At 43.9% G+C, this 15,074-nt stretch overlaps 1 long non-coding RNA gene across 3 annotated transcripts; it reads left to right on the top strand.

The window, feature by feature from the left end:
* The first annotated feature begins 258 nt into the window (after positions 1–258).
* LOC132380049 (uncharacterized) lies at positions 259–14,829 on the top strand. Of its 3 annotated transcripts, none has more exons than XR_009507624.1 (4): positions 259–382; positions 2,183–2,231; positions 12,059–12,555; positions 13,039–14,829. It is a non-coding gene; the product is annotated as an uncharacterized LOC132380049 (long non-coding RNA). The 3 variants fall into 3 exon arrangements; XR_009507623.1 differs by lacking the exon at positions 2,183–2,231 and having other exon boundaries at positions 311–382; positions 13,039–13,168; positions 13,789–14,829; XR_009507622.1 differs by lacking the exon at positions 2,183–2,231 and having other exon boundaries at positions 311–382.
* Positions 14,830–15,074: the final 245 nt, after the last annotated feature.

The raw sequence follows: 15,074 nt of genomic DNA, 5'->3' as shown, positions 1-15,074 counted from the left end.
TGAAGCAATAACTTAGTGCTTTAATTAGTTTGGTTTCCAACCCTGATATACAACTTGCTGAATCGATTAGGGTAATTCTTAAAACACAATTGAAAACAAGTAGTTCCAAATATTTCGTTGTCACAAATGTCGTTCTCTTCCCTTTTAGAAACCACTGGAAGTGGTAAATTTGACTTCAGACGTACTAATGACGGTGTGTGCTAAGAATTAATAGAATCATTTCTTTCATGGCTTTTGATGGCGGTGAATAGGGAACCACGCCTCCACGGCAAGAGCGCCTCCTGATGGTAGGCTCGCGTTCCAGCATCAGGGAAATGTTACGAATTAGATTTACGAGCAGAAAGAGTGAGGCGGAGTGTAAACCCCATTTCAACATATGGAGGTGAGATTTTTTTTCCCCTCTCTCTTGCGGGTTAAGTGTAGCAAAATCGTAAACGCGCATATAAAGGGCGGGTTTACGATTGCACTAAACTCGGTGTTTAGAGCAAATCTTTCCCCACGGAGCTGTGTTTATTTTTCGGAGTGAGGAGTCAGCGAAGTGAACTCTGAAAACTATAACGAGCAAGCACTTCTTGTTGTGGGGGGTGGGGTTGGATGGGAAGAACTGATGTGAAGACGGATCTTGGCCGGGATTTGTGAATGAACAGGGAGCTGACGTGAGGAAATGGAGTTTGACCATGATGTACAATCTTGTGAATGGAGTTGTACACCTCAACACAGAAACCGAGACAACATGGAAATAAGTAATTACACCCACAGTTAATATTTAATGAGCTGTTTTAAAATGCTGAAATCACATCATTAACGTTTAATGCTGAAAGAATTGCTTTTAATAAACGGTCGCACAGAAGGAAATTGCAAAAAGCCATAAACTCTAGGTAGGATCCAGACCGAATTATTGGCCAAAAGAACCTGAAGATCGGCGAGTTCTTTTGATGAGGCTTGCTTACTCCGCTTGGTATCTGCAGACAATGCGAAACTGATTTCCCGAGATGAGTTGGACCCCAAGTCTGAGCAAACCTAGTGTGTGGCTTTCCACCGAGGGAGGGGAACGCGCGCTGGTGCTTAGTAGCCGGTTCTGTATCGAGGTTCTCGTGTTCAGAGTCGCAAAGTTTATGGAAGGTCAAAGAGAAGACTAGCAATGGGCACTGGAATAATCTCAAAATGGTTATATGGAATCTTATATTGCAAAAAAGACGCTTTCAAACGAGCCCTTATGAACCTGAACGACGTTATTAGGTAGTAGAGGAGTCTTAAACCAACTTTTTCCCCCCACGAGGTGGATGGCTGGTTAAAATGTTTTAAAAATCGTTGTGCCTTGGGCTTTAACTGCATTTTTGGGTCAGTGCTGGTATTTGATAACTAATAAAAGGTCGGGTTGGCTGCAAGGTTGAGATCAGTGCCTATAACCCGCTGGTTTTCCTTGGCAACTCCTTCCAGTCATCGACACCCCGCTTCCCCGTGATAGCGCCCATAATTACTGCTCCCAAATCAAACAACGCCGTGATACCCAAGCCCTCCAATAACCCCTCCTCCGATCACTGAATCTGCCTCAATCCCCTTCCCACCCTGTTGAGGAATGAACCCGGAAATACGGTGATCACAGGCACCGTCCGACTCACCTCCCACCCGCCACAATCGGTAGCACCCCTTCCGGCTGCAGGCTCCTCCTGGTCGCCAACCCCTCCAAAACGCGGCCCCACCCATTTCCCCATGTGAACCGACCCTGCTTTGAAGCTTTTAGCTCCCCAAGGTGAGGTAGTAATCTGGCTGGGCAGAATGGCCTAGCGTTGGATACTACCTGACCTGCCATACCGCTGGATGCTTCCTCAAAAGCGCCCAACCAGTAAGCACCCATAAAATGTGAGGAGAAGATACGATTAGCCTTATTGTCATCAGAACATACGGTGAGATGGTTGCTTCTGTCAAGTCAGGTCTGCAGGGGTTGCCCGCTAGGGTCGCCACGCGTGCCCACTAACCCTGCCTGGGGAAACCCACACGGTCACGGGGAGAACATGCAGCTTCTTACGGGCATCGGTGAGAAATGAACCCCCCACCCCACCATCGTAGAGTGGTAATAGTACAGTATTACACTACCAATGACTAGAATTAGGATACTGCCATGCTGATTTTTGCATTCAGTTTTACGTGAAAACAGTGACGGTCAGATCTATCTTCACAGGTTTTAAATCACCAGAAAATAAGGCCGAGACATCTGCGATCAGCGTACAGTGAGTGGAGCCCCGGCATGTTTGCTAACTGTGGTCGGAAACTCGGATCAATGTCACTTGCAGAAGTAGAGGAGAGAACCTCACTGTTGCTCATTAGTGCTAAACATGTGTGAAATATATTGATGGTTGCATTCACCTCTGAGCGTTGGGATTTCACTGCAGTCAGCAAAATCAAATGGGGGGGGGGGGGCGTTATGGCTAGAAGCAAAGGGTTGCTGTGTGCTTTCAGCACCAGCTACTGTAATGTTGCCTCCTGGGTGTGATACTATAAAATTCTGTTTTAAAAAAAATTTGGAACTACCTGATGATATGAACAACGATTTTTCCAACATCCGGTAATCTCTTCCCCCAACCACCCCTTCTTTTCTCTTCTATTGCATATTCCTCTCACCCCTTCTCTTCTTGTTACCTTCTTATTACCTCCCTCTGGTCCTCCTCCTTTCCTTTTCTCCATGGTCCACTCTCCTCTCAGATTCCTTCTTCAATCCTTTACTTCTTCCACCTATCCCCTCCAATCTTCTTACTTCATTCCCCTCCCCCCTTCCCCCTCACCTGGCCTTACCTACCACCTGTCAGCCTGTACTCCTTCCTTTCCCCTTCCTTATTCTAGCTCCTGCACGCTCCTTTCCAGCCCTGATGAAGGGTCTTAGCCTGAAACATTGGCTGTTTATTCCCATCCATAGATGCTGCTGGCTTGCTGAGTTCCTCCAGCATTTTGTGTGCGTTGTTCTGGATTTCCAGTATCTACAAACTCTCCTGTGTTTCAAAACGGTTCTGCCTGAATTGAGCAGGTACCCAGTTGAATAGCTGCTCGGGCTCATTTGGATGAACACAGAGGTTTGATATGAACACACGAGTTTCTGCAGATAGTGGAAATCTTGAGCAACACACACACACAAGGCGCTGAACAGGATGGCTAGGAAAGTGTCCCCACAGCCACTTATCGCGGAATGTGCTGGCAGCAACCGACCCCAAGTGCAGAGGATTACACACTCCCATGAGAAGATAGAAACAAGAATTTATGCGTAGGAATTTCAACAGAACATCAGTCGCTCGGAGACCATGAGACAATCATTCTCAGAACAAGGAGCCTGCTTTAAATAATCTCAGTATGTGGAAGGCCCATGCCAGTCAAGATAAACTTGACAAGATTAAACAGAAAGCACAAAGGTTTTAAGATTCTAGTTAAGACATCAATGAACAAATACAGGTGTTCTAGAAATCTCAGAGCCCAACACTCTATGCTTGCCACAAGGCTCATGACCCTCCCTAAAGTTGGCATCTGTCAGCATAGGATGCTTTGGGGAACTTGAGACAGGGCTGGGAAACTTGAAACAGACCTGATACCCTCCAGATAGGGCTGGTAAACTCCAGACAGGGCTGGTTAACTCGGGGACTTTGCATGTAACTCAGAAATACTGAATACCATGGGAGACCTAATGAACCATGTCAACCTAGGGAGTCAAAGAAGAAACCTTGAATGTAAACTGGAGTATCGCGGAATGTAGACTTGGGACACTCAGAACGCTGACTCAGGAAATACACTGTGAACAGAAAGCATCCTTGCCTCCAGCCAACCCAGTGGCCAAAATGCTGTTAGACCTCCAGTGGGTCCATTGGCCACAGGGTCCTTCTGTCACGGTATCCACTAGCAATGACTGAACCCAGGTGCTGAGGAACAGCAGTGCCATGTAGAGATGGAAACAAGGGTTTAGACATTGGACTTCCAACAGAACATCAGTCGTTAGACGGAGACAATCATTCTCAGAACAAGAACCCCGCGATAAGTGTTAATTGGGAGTCTGCCGGGCACAGAAAACCTGGGCCAGTCAAAATAAACCTGACAAGATTAAACAGAAAGCACAAGGGCTTAATCACTCTAGTTAAGACAACAAGTAACAAATCCAAGTGTGCTAGAAAGCTCAGAGCCCAATGCTCAATGGCTCGTCGCATGGGCCTGCAGGGTTCATGACGCTCTCCGATCCCAGAATGTCCTTTCTGAGAAATGGGACCCAATTTGACAGTCCAGGAGTTTATTCATCCTCTCAGATTCCTATAGGCTCACATTTTTGTTTTTGCTGTTAACCTACTCTAAGGCCTGAGTTACATTAGTAAGTAACCGGCTAGCACGCCTCTGCATTGTGGGAGGCAACTCATCTAGTCACTGAAAGAACAGCACAGAGATGGCATTCGAAGTCATTTCAGAGCCTAGGCCTCTGGAGCTGTAAGGTTGCTGCCCTAAATCCTGCTCCATTGTAAAAGGAGTGATAAATACCACTTGGAAACCAATGCATTAGGATCACTTAAATAACCAGTGGAGACCCATGCAACTTATTTCTGTGTCTTGAGGAAATGACAATTTCTGCCAAATTTTACAACATATAAGTATGCTATGTAAGAGAAAGAGGAGAGTTTTGAAGAAGGTTGCTGTGATAGTTGGTGGTTACGTATCAAAATATCCCAGATGAGAATGTGAGATGCCAAAGGATTGTTTATACAGAATCCTTTGGAACAGATCTTGGTGTGATTTAGTGATGAGTAGCAAAATCTTGAAGGACTTTAAGTTTATAATGTGTAGAAGAATGGAGGTCAGATGGAATAGTCATCTAGAGATAACAAGGGTGTGGATGAGTGTTTAGTTTGCAGTAAAGCTGATGCACTGTAAGGTTGCGACCAGGCCAGAGGAAGAACATGAGTAATGGTCCATTGCTCACCTCAATGCCCATAGATGTATGATGCCAAGGTTAAGGTTGGTCTGGTTCATTTCTAGTCAGCTGTCCACAAGAGAGATTCAGAAAGACACAAATAAGGTTGAAGGTTGTTGGTTGGAAAGAACTACAGTCTACAAATCAGTGAATTCAAATGCACCAACCCACCTCATTTTTAAATCCAAGGTTTGCAAGATCCCATGAAATTATAAACAAAGCAAGTCCATCAGTACAACAGGTGCTGATTTCTCCAGATAAAAGTACATGGTTTCACATCACCCAGTTGAAATTGGGGGAGAAACAGGAAAGTTATCATCATTGGCACATAACAATTGATGTACATGATGGTCCCAATTTTGGAGATGTGATGACCGGTGTATGTGGTAATCCTGATATGGAAGATTTGAGATAGTTGTTCCAAGTATATTGTGACAGATTTGACCAAGGAGGATTTTCTTCATTCTCTCATTCTGAGAATCGGGGGAGATTTGTCAAGAAAATAAAGAAAAGGAAAAAACATGTTGGTTCCTACCTCCCCTATTGGGAATGAAATTGGATGGGGGGAAAAAAGATGGATGGCTTGAGTCCAAGACAATTAGGAGCCTGGATTGAATGAGGTAGAAAACAAATTGAAAATGTGAACTTAAAATTATTTACAATTGAAACTTGAAACTGGAAATCAGAACAGAAATTACACTGGTGTGTTACAGGCTTAATTCAATATGATGAGGATAATGTAAAATTGTCTACCCCACAACCTCAAGTAGTTAGAACTACACCAGAGTCCAGGTGTAGTAAGACCCAGCATAACACAAAGGGGAAGGATCAGTGTTAGGAATTTGACACTTTGGTATCAGGGAGCCAACAAGTGTAGGTAATTTCTAACCTAACTGAAATAATGGTGCTTAACAAGATGGTCATTTACTCGTTTTCTTGGGAGACGGCTAAGCAGGAGTGAGTTTAAGTTGTTTAAAAACGGGAAAAAGAGAGAACTGTTGGAATTAGTGGAAGTATGTAATGCATCAAGGTTTGCGATGGTCAACACTTTAGATAGAGCAGAGTTAGGAAACTAGACATAGTCCATTCAGCAGAAAATGTGGGATATTACTGGAGAACATTATCGGAATCAGATACAGACTAATGAAATTAGAGTGCATCACAGGTAACAATGGATTCAGTTAAATTTCTGAAGCCCCTTCAAGATATCATGAATTTGATAATTGACTGCATACTGTTGACCTCATATCCAAGGGAATACATAGAGCTGAGATCTGTGTTACATATACTAGCTAGTTGTTCACCATGATTGGTGCAAATTCATTACAACCTGATGCATGTCAAGTACCAATTTAGGTATCAGATGAGCATCTAAAATAAGGGTTTGGAGAAAAGTGCCCTTGTATCACATCAGAAGGTCACACTAACCAAAAGAGTACTGGGTACACGTGCCTGGGTACAGGTTTTATGATGGTGTAGTATTTCATATTCCGACATGGAAATAATTTAAAAAACATAACATAACATAGAAATCTACAGCACATTACAGGCCCTTCGGCCCAAAATGTTGTGCTGCCTAAGTAACCTACACTAGAAGCTGCCTAGAATTTCTGTACCGCATAGCCCTCTATTTTTCTAAGCTCCATGTACCTATCTAAGAGTCTCTTAAAGGACCCTATTGTATCCGCCTCTACCACCATTGCCGGCAGCCCATTCCACACAACTACCACTCTCTGTATGAAAACTCTCTGACATCCCTCTGTACCTACTTCCGAGCACCTTAAAACTATGCCCATCGTGTTCGCCATTTCAGTCCTGGAAAAAAAGCCTTTGGCTATCCACACGGTCAATGCCTCTCATCATCTTATACACCTCTGTCAGGTCACCTCTCATCCTTTGTCACTCCAAGGAGAAAAGGCCAAGTTCACTCAAACTATTCTCATAAGGCATGCTCTCCAATCCAGGCAGTGTCCTTGTAAATCTCCTCTGCACTCTCTCTATAGTATCCACATCCTTCCTGTAGTGAGGTGACCAGAACCAAACACAGTACTCCAAATGGGGTCTAACTAAGGTCTTATATAGCTGTAACATTACCTCACAGCTCTTGAACTCCATCCCACAGTTGATGAAGGCCAACACATCATACACCTTCTTAACAACACCGTCAACCTGTGCAGCAGCGTTGAGTCTGGATCAGGAGCAGCATCTCCAACACCATCACACTGAGCACAGGGCTCCCCAGGGCTGTGTGCTCAGTCCACTGCTGTTCACTCTGCTGACCCATGACTGTGCTGCAACACACAGCTCAAACCACATCATCAAGTTCACCGATGACACGACCATGATGGGTCTCATCAGCAAAAACGACGAGTCAGCTTACAGAGAGGAGGTGCAGCGGCTAACGGACTGGTGCAGAGCCAACAACCTGTCTCTTAATGTGAACAAAACAAAAGAGATGGTTGTTGACTTCAGGAGGGCATGGAGCGACCACTCCCCACTGAACATCGACGGCTCCTCGTAGAGATTGTAAGGAGCACCAAATTTCTTGGTGTTCACCTGACAGAGAATCTCACCTGGTCCCTCAACACCAGCTCCATAGCAAAGAAAACCCAGCAGCATCTCTATGTTTTGCGAAGGCTGAGAAGAGTCCATCTCCCACCCCCATCCTCATCACGTTCTACAGGGGTTGTATTGAGAGCATCATGAGCAGCTGCATCACTGCCTGGTTCGGAAATTGCACCATCTCGGATCACAAGATCCTGCAGCGGATAGTGAAGTCAGCTGAGAAGATCATCGGTGTCTCTCTTCCAGCCGTCACGGACATTTACACTACAGGCTGCATCCACAAAGGAAACAGCATTACGAAGGACCCCATGCACCCATCATACAATCTCTTCTCCCTCCTGCCGTCTTGGAAAAGGCTCCAAAGCATTCGGGCTCTTACAGCCAGACTATGTAACAGTTTCTTCCCCCAAGCTATCAGACTCCTCAATACCCTAAGCCTGGACTGACACCTTGCTGCCCTATTGTCCTGTTTATTATTTATTGTAATGCCTGCAGTGTTTTTGTGAACTTTATGCAGTCCAGTGTAGGTCTGTAGTCTAGTGTAGCTTTCTCTGTGTTGTTTTTATTATGTAGTTCAGTCTAGTTTTTTGTACTGTGTCATGTAACACCATGGTCCTGAAAAACGTTGTCTCATTTTTACTATGCACTGTACCAGCAGTTATGGTCAAAATGACAATAAAAGTTGACTTGACTTGACTTGAGTGTCCTATGGACACAGACCCCAAGATCTTGCTGATCCTCCACACTGCCAAGAGTATAACCGCAGAGTTCACAATATGAGCAAGTATCATGAGACTTGAATGTTCTTAAGTAACCCAGCAACACATGCTATTGTTATGAATAGTACTGGGAAATGGATAGATTTATCAAGATGTCATTAAAGGGGAAACCCATTGAGATTGTCCAGAAGAGATGACAAGACAGAAACTTCTGGACTGTGTTTTCAGTACTTATGAGAATTGTTTATTGTATGTTCTGCCTGTACATAATGAGTTCTACTTACAATATGCTTTGATGAGTCAGATATGTTATAGAAACAACAAAATGAGATATATCAAGGGATGGAAACAGTACCCTTTGGAAGTCATAATGTTGCACTTGGAAGTGTGATTTTAGATTTGGCTGTTAGAGGATGACCTTTGCCACAAACGACAGTGGAGAGAGAATGTGACAAAGGAGAACCTTACAATCCAATGAACTGAAATGGATCGATATTTTCTGGGACTATGCTGTCACTGAATTGCTATCGAGTCCTCATTTGACTGCTGACTGGGAACAAGTTGTGGAAGAAGCAAAGGAGACAATCCATCAACGGACTAAACATACAAACGTTATTAAAATATGCTGGTAGAGCAAATGACATATTACAGGACACAAACTCATGGGATAAATTTTGGAATTGGGGATTAAGTGTTCAAATACGCCCATGGGCGAGGATAGTATTGTATGCGGCTGTGTTATCAATTTTAAATATAACGATAATAGTATTGTTTAACATGTATCACCCCAGAAAGTGAAAGGCTGAAATTGTGCAAAAGGTTTTGTAATAGAGAGAAGACTATTGTCTGTATACAGAGAATAGAGGAGGGCTGTGATCACAAGATAAATATCTTTGGATCAAGAGGAGGGAGATGTTGGCCAGAAAGAACTACAGTCCACAAATCAGTGAATTTGAATGAATCAAGGACAGGGGAAGCAGATGGAACAATTGCCTTTGTTCTTGCCATGAGGGAGGAGATGGAGGCTGCCATTTTATGAAGACACTCTGTTCTCCATTTTGTGAGCTTAAATTGCTTGGCTTGATCAGTGATTTAAAGTCAACACAATAATGCATCAGGTAACCTGCTGAACTAGGGATCATTTCCAAACAAGAAGTTATTTGTGAGGTGCTGTTTGGTTGGATACAACATGCAGGTTTGTGAATGTTGGTCTGTGTGATTCTAGCTGATTGAGAACAAGGAGTCATAAATTACTGATTGTCACTTGCTGAGTAGATGGCAATAAATGGATGTAGGCCTGGAGTATAGCCAATAAAAAGATGTTAAAGGTCAGACAAATGACCTACAGTCAATGACACTGGAATGCAATATTGGAATTTGTAATAAATGAATATAAAACCAGTTGTTTCAAGCATGTTGGTGGTGTTAATTCTGTAGGGGAACAACTATTGTGGATGTGTGGTATCCCACAAACACGTGGAGATTCGAAACGGAACCACTAGGAACATTTGTCCAGCAGCAGAAACTCCTTTTTAATGGGTAATATCTTTTCTGTTCTTTGACTGTTCATGGAAGGTCAGGAAGACTTGGTTGGTGTGTACACGGGTATTGGTTGTGTAAGTTCACATGTTCTTCTGTTGAGACAATATAGGTACTTGTTAGTAATTACAGATTCTCTCTGTCTCCCTGATCATTATTACACGGGGTGATTCTTGTAACAAGGTCAAAGCCTGAGGGTTGAAGCCTGAAGGTAGGAGGCCAAAGGAGTGATGGGGGCCCAAGTCACCAGGTCAGAGATCCAGGCGAGTCTGGAAATGAAGGTCTGAAGGTCACGTCCGTGATTGTTTGTCTAGGGTAAAGTTCAAAGTTGGAGGCCCAATATCTGCGAGTCTGAGAATCTGTGGACAAGTATTGACGACCCAGAATTAGCCTGTCCTGGAGTAGGAGGCTTATCTGCTGTGTGAAAGGGTGAGTGGAATGGGAAAGGGGCTTGCATTGCTGTTTTGTTGTTGCTTTGTGTTCCTCTGCGGAATATTATGGGCATGCTATTTCGGCACTGGAATTTGCAGCAGCGCTTCCAGCTGCCCCCAGCACATCTTTGGCTGTGCTGGTTGTTAACGGAAATGACTTGGTTCACTGTGTTTGTCAATGTACACATGATAAATAAACCTGACTCTGAATCAGATAAACGGTATTGCAGAGACCGGCTTCAGTCCTTCAAAGATTTAACTCCAGGAAATTTACCAGGATGTTGCCTGGATTGGGGAGCTTGCATTATGAGAATAGGTTGAGTAAACTCGGCCTTTTCTCCTTAGAGCGACGGAGGATGAGAGGTGTATTAGATGATGAAAGGCATTGATCGTGTGGATACCCAGAGGCTTTTTCCCAGGGATGTAATAACTAACACAGTTGGGACGTAGTTTTAAGGTGCTTGGAAGTTGCTACAGAGGGGATGTCAGAGGTAAGTTTTTCACACAGAGAGTGGTGGGTGCATAGAATACGCTACCGGTGATGGTGGTGGAGGCGGATACGTAGGGTTTTTTAAGAGCCTCTTAGATAGGTACATGCAGCTTAGAGAAATAGAGGGCTATGCATTAGGGAAATTCTAGGCAGTCTTTAGAGTAGGTTACATGGTCGGCACAACATTGTGGGCTGAAGGGCCTGTAATGTGCTGTAGATTACTATGTTCTATGTTCTAAATATCTCCGCATCCATCCTGGATGTTGCACTAGAAGTTTGAGAATGGGGTTAAGAGAGGTGTTGATAAAATAGATGCACCATCACCAATGTAGATGTGGACACTGACACTGTGTTTGAAATTATGTTGTCCAGGCATGACATTGAGGGAGTAGGTGGGTGCCCAGGGCAGATCGAAGAAGAACACCAGAAGAAAGGTGCCAGATCTGGAATAGAAACCATTGTCTCGGTGGGACTAGCCAAATGAGTACGAAACTGGGCCAGTGGGGTGCAACTCAGTTAGATGGGAATGGGAGTCTTTGGAGGAAGGAGGTGTGTTCACTCTGTGCAAGGTTACAGACAGTTTGAGGAGGTGAATTAGCAGGCACAGGGTAAACCATAAGACACAGGAGTAGAATTAGGCCATTCAGCTCATTGGGTCTGTTGTCATTCCATCATGGCCGATTTATTATCCCTCTGAACCCCATTCTCCTGCCTTCTCCCCCTATAACCTTTGTCACCCTTAATAATCAAGAACCCATCAGTCTCTGCTTTAAATATATCCAACAACTTGGTCTCCACTGTCATCTGTGGCAATGAATTTGATAGATTCATTACCCTCTGGCTAAATAAATGTAGACAAATAAGGAATTGTAATGTTGAGGCTGGACGATGTAGGAGGATCAGGGAAGAGGTTGTGTTTTGGAAAAAAGGACAAGCAAGTGGACCCAGAAGAAGGCAAGAGTCACTTCAGTTTTGGAAAGAACTCGCAAGCCTTTCCTTCTTGCTGCTGGAGACTATAAGCTCATGATCAATGAAAAATTCTTTCCCTAGCACAGAGAGAGAAAGAGGTAGGATTTTGGTTATACTTAACACCTTACAAATATCACTCGCCATCATAGTACAAAATAAAGTGTGCTGAATAACAGTTTGAAACTTGCTTATATCCATACAATTCATAATGGGCTCAAATTTGATTATTGCAAACTATCTTGTAAAGTCTTTCAAATCAAACGTCAGATTAAGCATTATAATGGTGGGTGTGACTTCAGCTGTTATTGGAGCATCACAAAGCTGACAGTTATTGAATTAATGATGAGAGCTTGTCCTGAAGGTGTGTGCACAATTGAAAGCTTATTATTTTGTTTTTTTTGGCATGCAGCAGGGAAAACAAAGCATTGGGGTGCGACGATATGTACATACGGGACAGAGAATGGAGAATTAGAGAGAGCAGGAGAATGCCGAAGGGTGTGCATGTGAGAGAGGAAGAAGGAATGAAAGCAGAAGAACAAGCAATGGGTGTTGACCAGGTACAAACGGTGGTGGATGTGACCCAGTCCATCACAGGCAAAGCCCTTCCCACCACTGAGCACTACCAGGAAGAGTACCACAAGAAAGCAGCCTCCATCATCAAGGACTGCACACACCCCACTGCCCCCCCCCCCCCCCCCCAGCATTCAGGCCATGCTCTCTTCTTGCTGTCACCATCAGAAAGGAGGTGCAAGAGCTTTAGGTCCCACACCACCAGGTCCAGGGACAGTTATTACCCTTCAACCATCAGTCTCCTGAACCAGGATGGATAACTTCACTCACCCCACCACTGAACTGGTTCCACAACCGATAGATTCACGTTCAAGGACTCTACAAGTCACTTTCTCGGTATGATTTATTTGCTTTTTTTCATTATTTGCATGATTCGTCCTCTTTTGCACATTGGTTGGGTTTCAGTCTTTGTGTGCAGTTTTCCACTGATTCTAGTGTGTTTCTTTGACCCTCTGTGAATGCCCAAAAGAAATCGAATCTCAGAGTAGCATATGGTAGGTCATAACTGATAATGAAATTGCTTTGAACTTTATAAATTGGGAGCCCGAAAGTAAAGCGCACTGTAAACTGGAGTTGCTTCCAATTGTTTTGAATCGTGTATTGCAGGGGTGTTAAGTGAAAAGCACGGAGTCTCCGGTATATTTTTTTCACTCTCACTTACATGTGCTGCAATAACTCACGCCTGGAAATAAAAGCCATATTGCACAGACAGCCATTCAGCTTCCTCTATTTTTCAGTGCTGTATTTAAAGAGTATATCATTTTGACAGTTGGCTTGCTCCTGGTCTGCTTGTAATGCACTTATCTTTTTTTTTGCCAGTAACAATAGCTGATTATTAAGGTTACTCTGACAGTTCAAGCCCAGTCCGAGGTGGTTCTACGTTGGAGTGATGTTGCTGCGCAGACCAGCTGCCATTGTTTACTGCCGATTAAATTTGTCCAAATTCAATGTAAGTGAAAGCAATGAGACTTTGGCACAAAGTGAATAGGAATGTAGGCAAAGTACCTACTCCAGGTGGGTTACCTTACTTCAGGGTTTTGCATAATTTTAGTTTCCCAGCATAGTTCAGCAGTTGGTTTGACCCCTTTGGAGCATACGTTAAGCAGTCAAGTTGTGCAATTCTCTTGTAAGGCATACCCTTCACCTTAGAAATGTGATCATGTTTAGGACCTATTTTAGGCCTGAAGCAGGTGCTCAGGGAGCCATATGGTAAACGGCAAAGTCACCTACCCAGTCGAAATAAGCCCCATTCTGAAATTTTGATTGTCCTTTTTCATGGGCATCCCACAGTTGTAAAAGCCAGGCAATGCTTTACAGCATTTAAATAAAAGTCCCTAAGTGGTTTTAGAATCCTTGTGTGAAATTGGACAACACCATTAAATAAGTCAGCCCATGATAAATCAAAACCCATCCTAATGAAGGGTCTCAGCCTGGAATGTCAGCTTCTTATTCCTCGCCATTGATGCTGCCTGACCTGCTGAGTTCCTCCGACATTCTGTGTGTGTTACTCTAGATTTCCAGCATCTGCAGAATCTCGAGTGTACGTGATAGATTTGCCTGTTTCCCTAGGACATTATAATGAACAAGGCCCATGCAAGCGTGCAGGTTGACTCGCTCAGCCCAGCCGCACTGCTGGATCGTCTTGATGGCCGGAAGGTGTCAAACAGCTGGAGGTGGCAGGTATATCCAGGTGAGAGGAGTGGTAGGCAGATGAGGTTGGGAATAAAGTCAGAAGCTGGGAGGTGATAGGTGGAAGTGACCAAAGATGGTGGAATCCGACAGGAGAGGATGGTGGAGCATGGCAAAAAAGAGAGGGATGCGGGGAGGGTTTGCTGGGAGGTGCAGGTGATGGGCAGCTGGAGAGGGCGGGAGAGAGGTAAGAGATGAGCTGATGGAGCAGTGGGATCAGGAGGAGAGAGGGTGAGAAAAAAGAAAATTGGAGAAAAGGAGCAGAGGATGAGCGGTTATCAGAAGTTTGAGAATTGAGTGTTCGTGCCACTAGTTTGGAGAACTGCTGAGACGGAACATGTGGGAAGTTAGTTCTGCCATTTGTGGAAGCAAATATGTGTACATACTCTCAGTGGGTACTTTATTAGGTAGAGGATTGGAACCCGATGTGGTCTTCTGCTGCTGTAGCCCATCCGCTTCACACTTTGGCACGTTGTGCATTTAGAAATGCTTTTCGGCAAACTACTCTTGTTACACTTGGTTATTTGAATTACTGTCCTTTTCCTGTCAGCTTGAACCAGTCTGGCCATTCCATTCTGATCTCTCTCATTAACAAGGCTTTTTCACCCACAGAACTGCTGCGCGCTGGATTATTTTTTTGTTTATGACACCATTCTCTGTAAACTTTGTTGTGCATGAGAATCCCAAGAGATCAGCAATTTCAAAAATACTCGGACCACCACGTCTGGCACCAACAATCATTCCAGAGTCAAACTCACTTCGAGCATATTTCTTCCCCATTCTGATGTTTGGCCTGAACAACAACTGAAACGCATGATAATGTCTACAAGCGTTTATGCATTGTGTTGCTGTGACATGATTGGCTGATTAGTTATTTGCATTAATGAGCAGGTGTAGAGCTGTACCAAATAAAGTGTAATTTGAAACACAATGTCAGTATCCATTAGTGACTGTGTGTCTATTCTATCACTGGCCCATTAACCCCGTTTCAAACTCTGGCGCAAATCCAGAATGGATAATGAGATATTTCCATAAATTGGTCATTCATAACCTAGGGATGGCCTGTGTTGTGATTTGTTAACAGTTTACTGGCCTTAAGAAAGGATATATTTTTTGCAGCTCTGTTCTTCAGATTAGCCTTAAAGAACAGCAATATAAAAAGTGCT

Source organism: Hypanus sabinus, chromosome 23, assembly GCF_030144855.1.
Source record: "Hypanus sabinus isolate sHypSab1 chromosome 23, sHypSab1.hap1, whole genome shotgun sequence".
In the NCBI taxonomy this organism is placed as follows: Eukaryota; Metazoa; Chordata; class Chondrichthyes; order Myliobatiformes; family Dasyatidae; genus Hypanus; species Hypanus sabinus.
The sequence above is the reverse complement of the archived record's forward strand: the minus strand, read 5'-3'. Positions and strand labels throughout refer to the sequence as shown.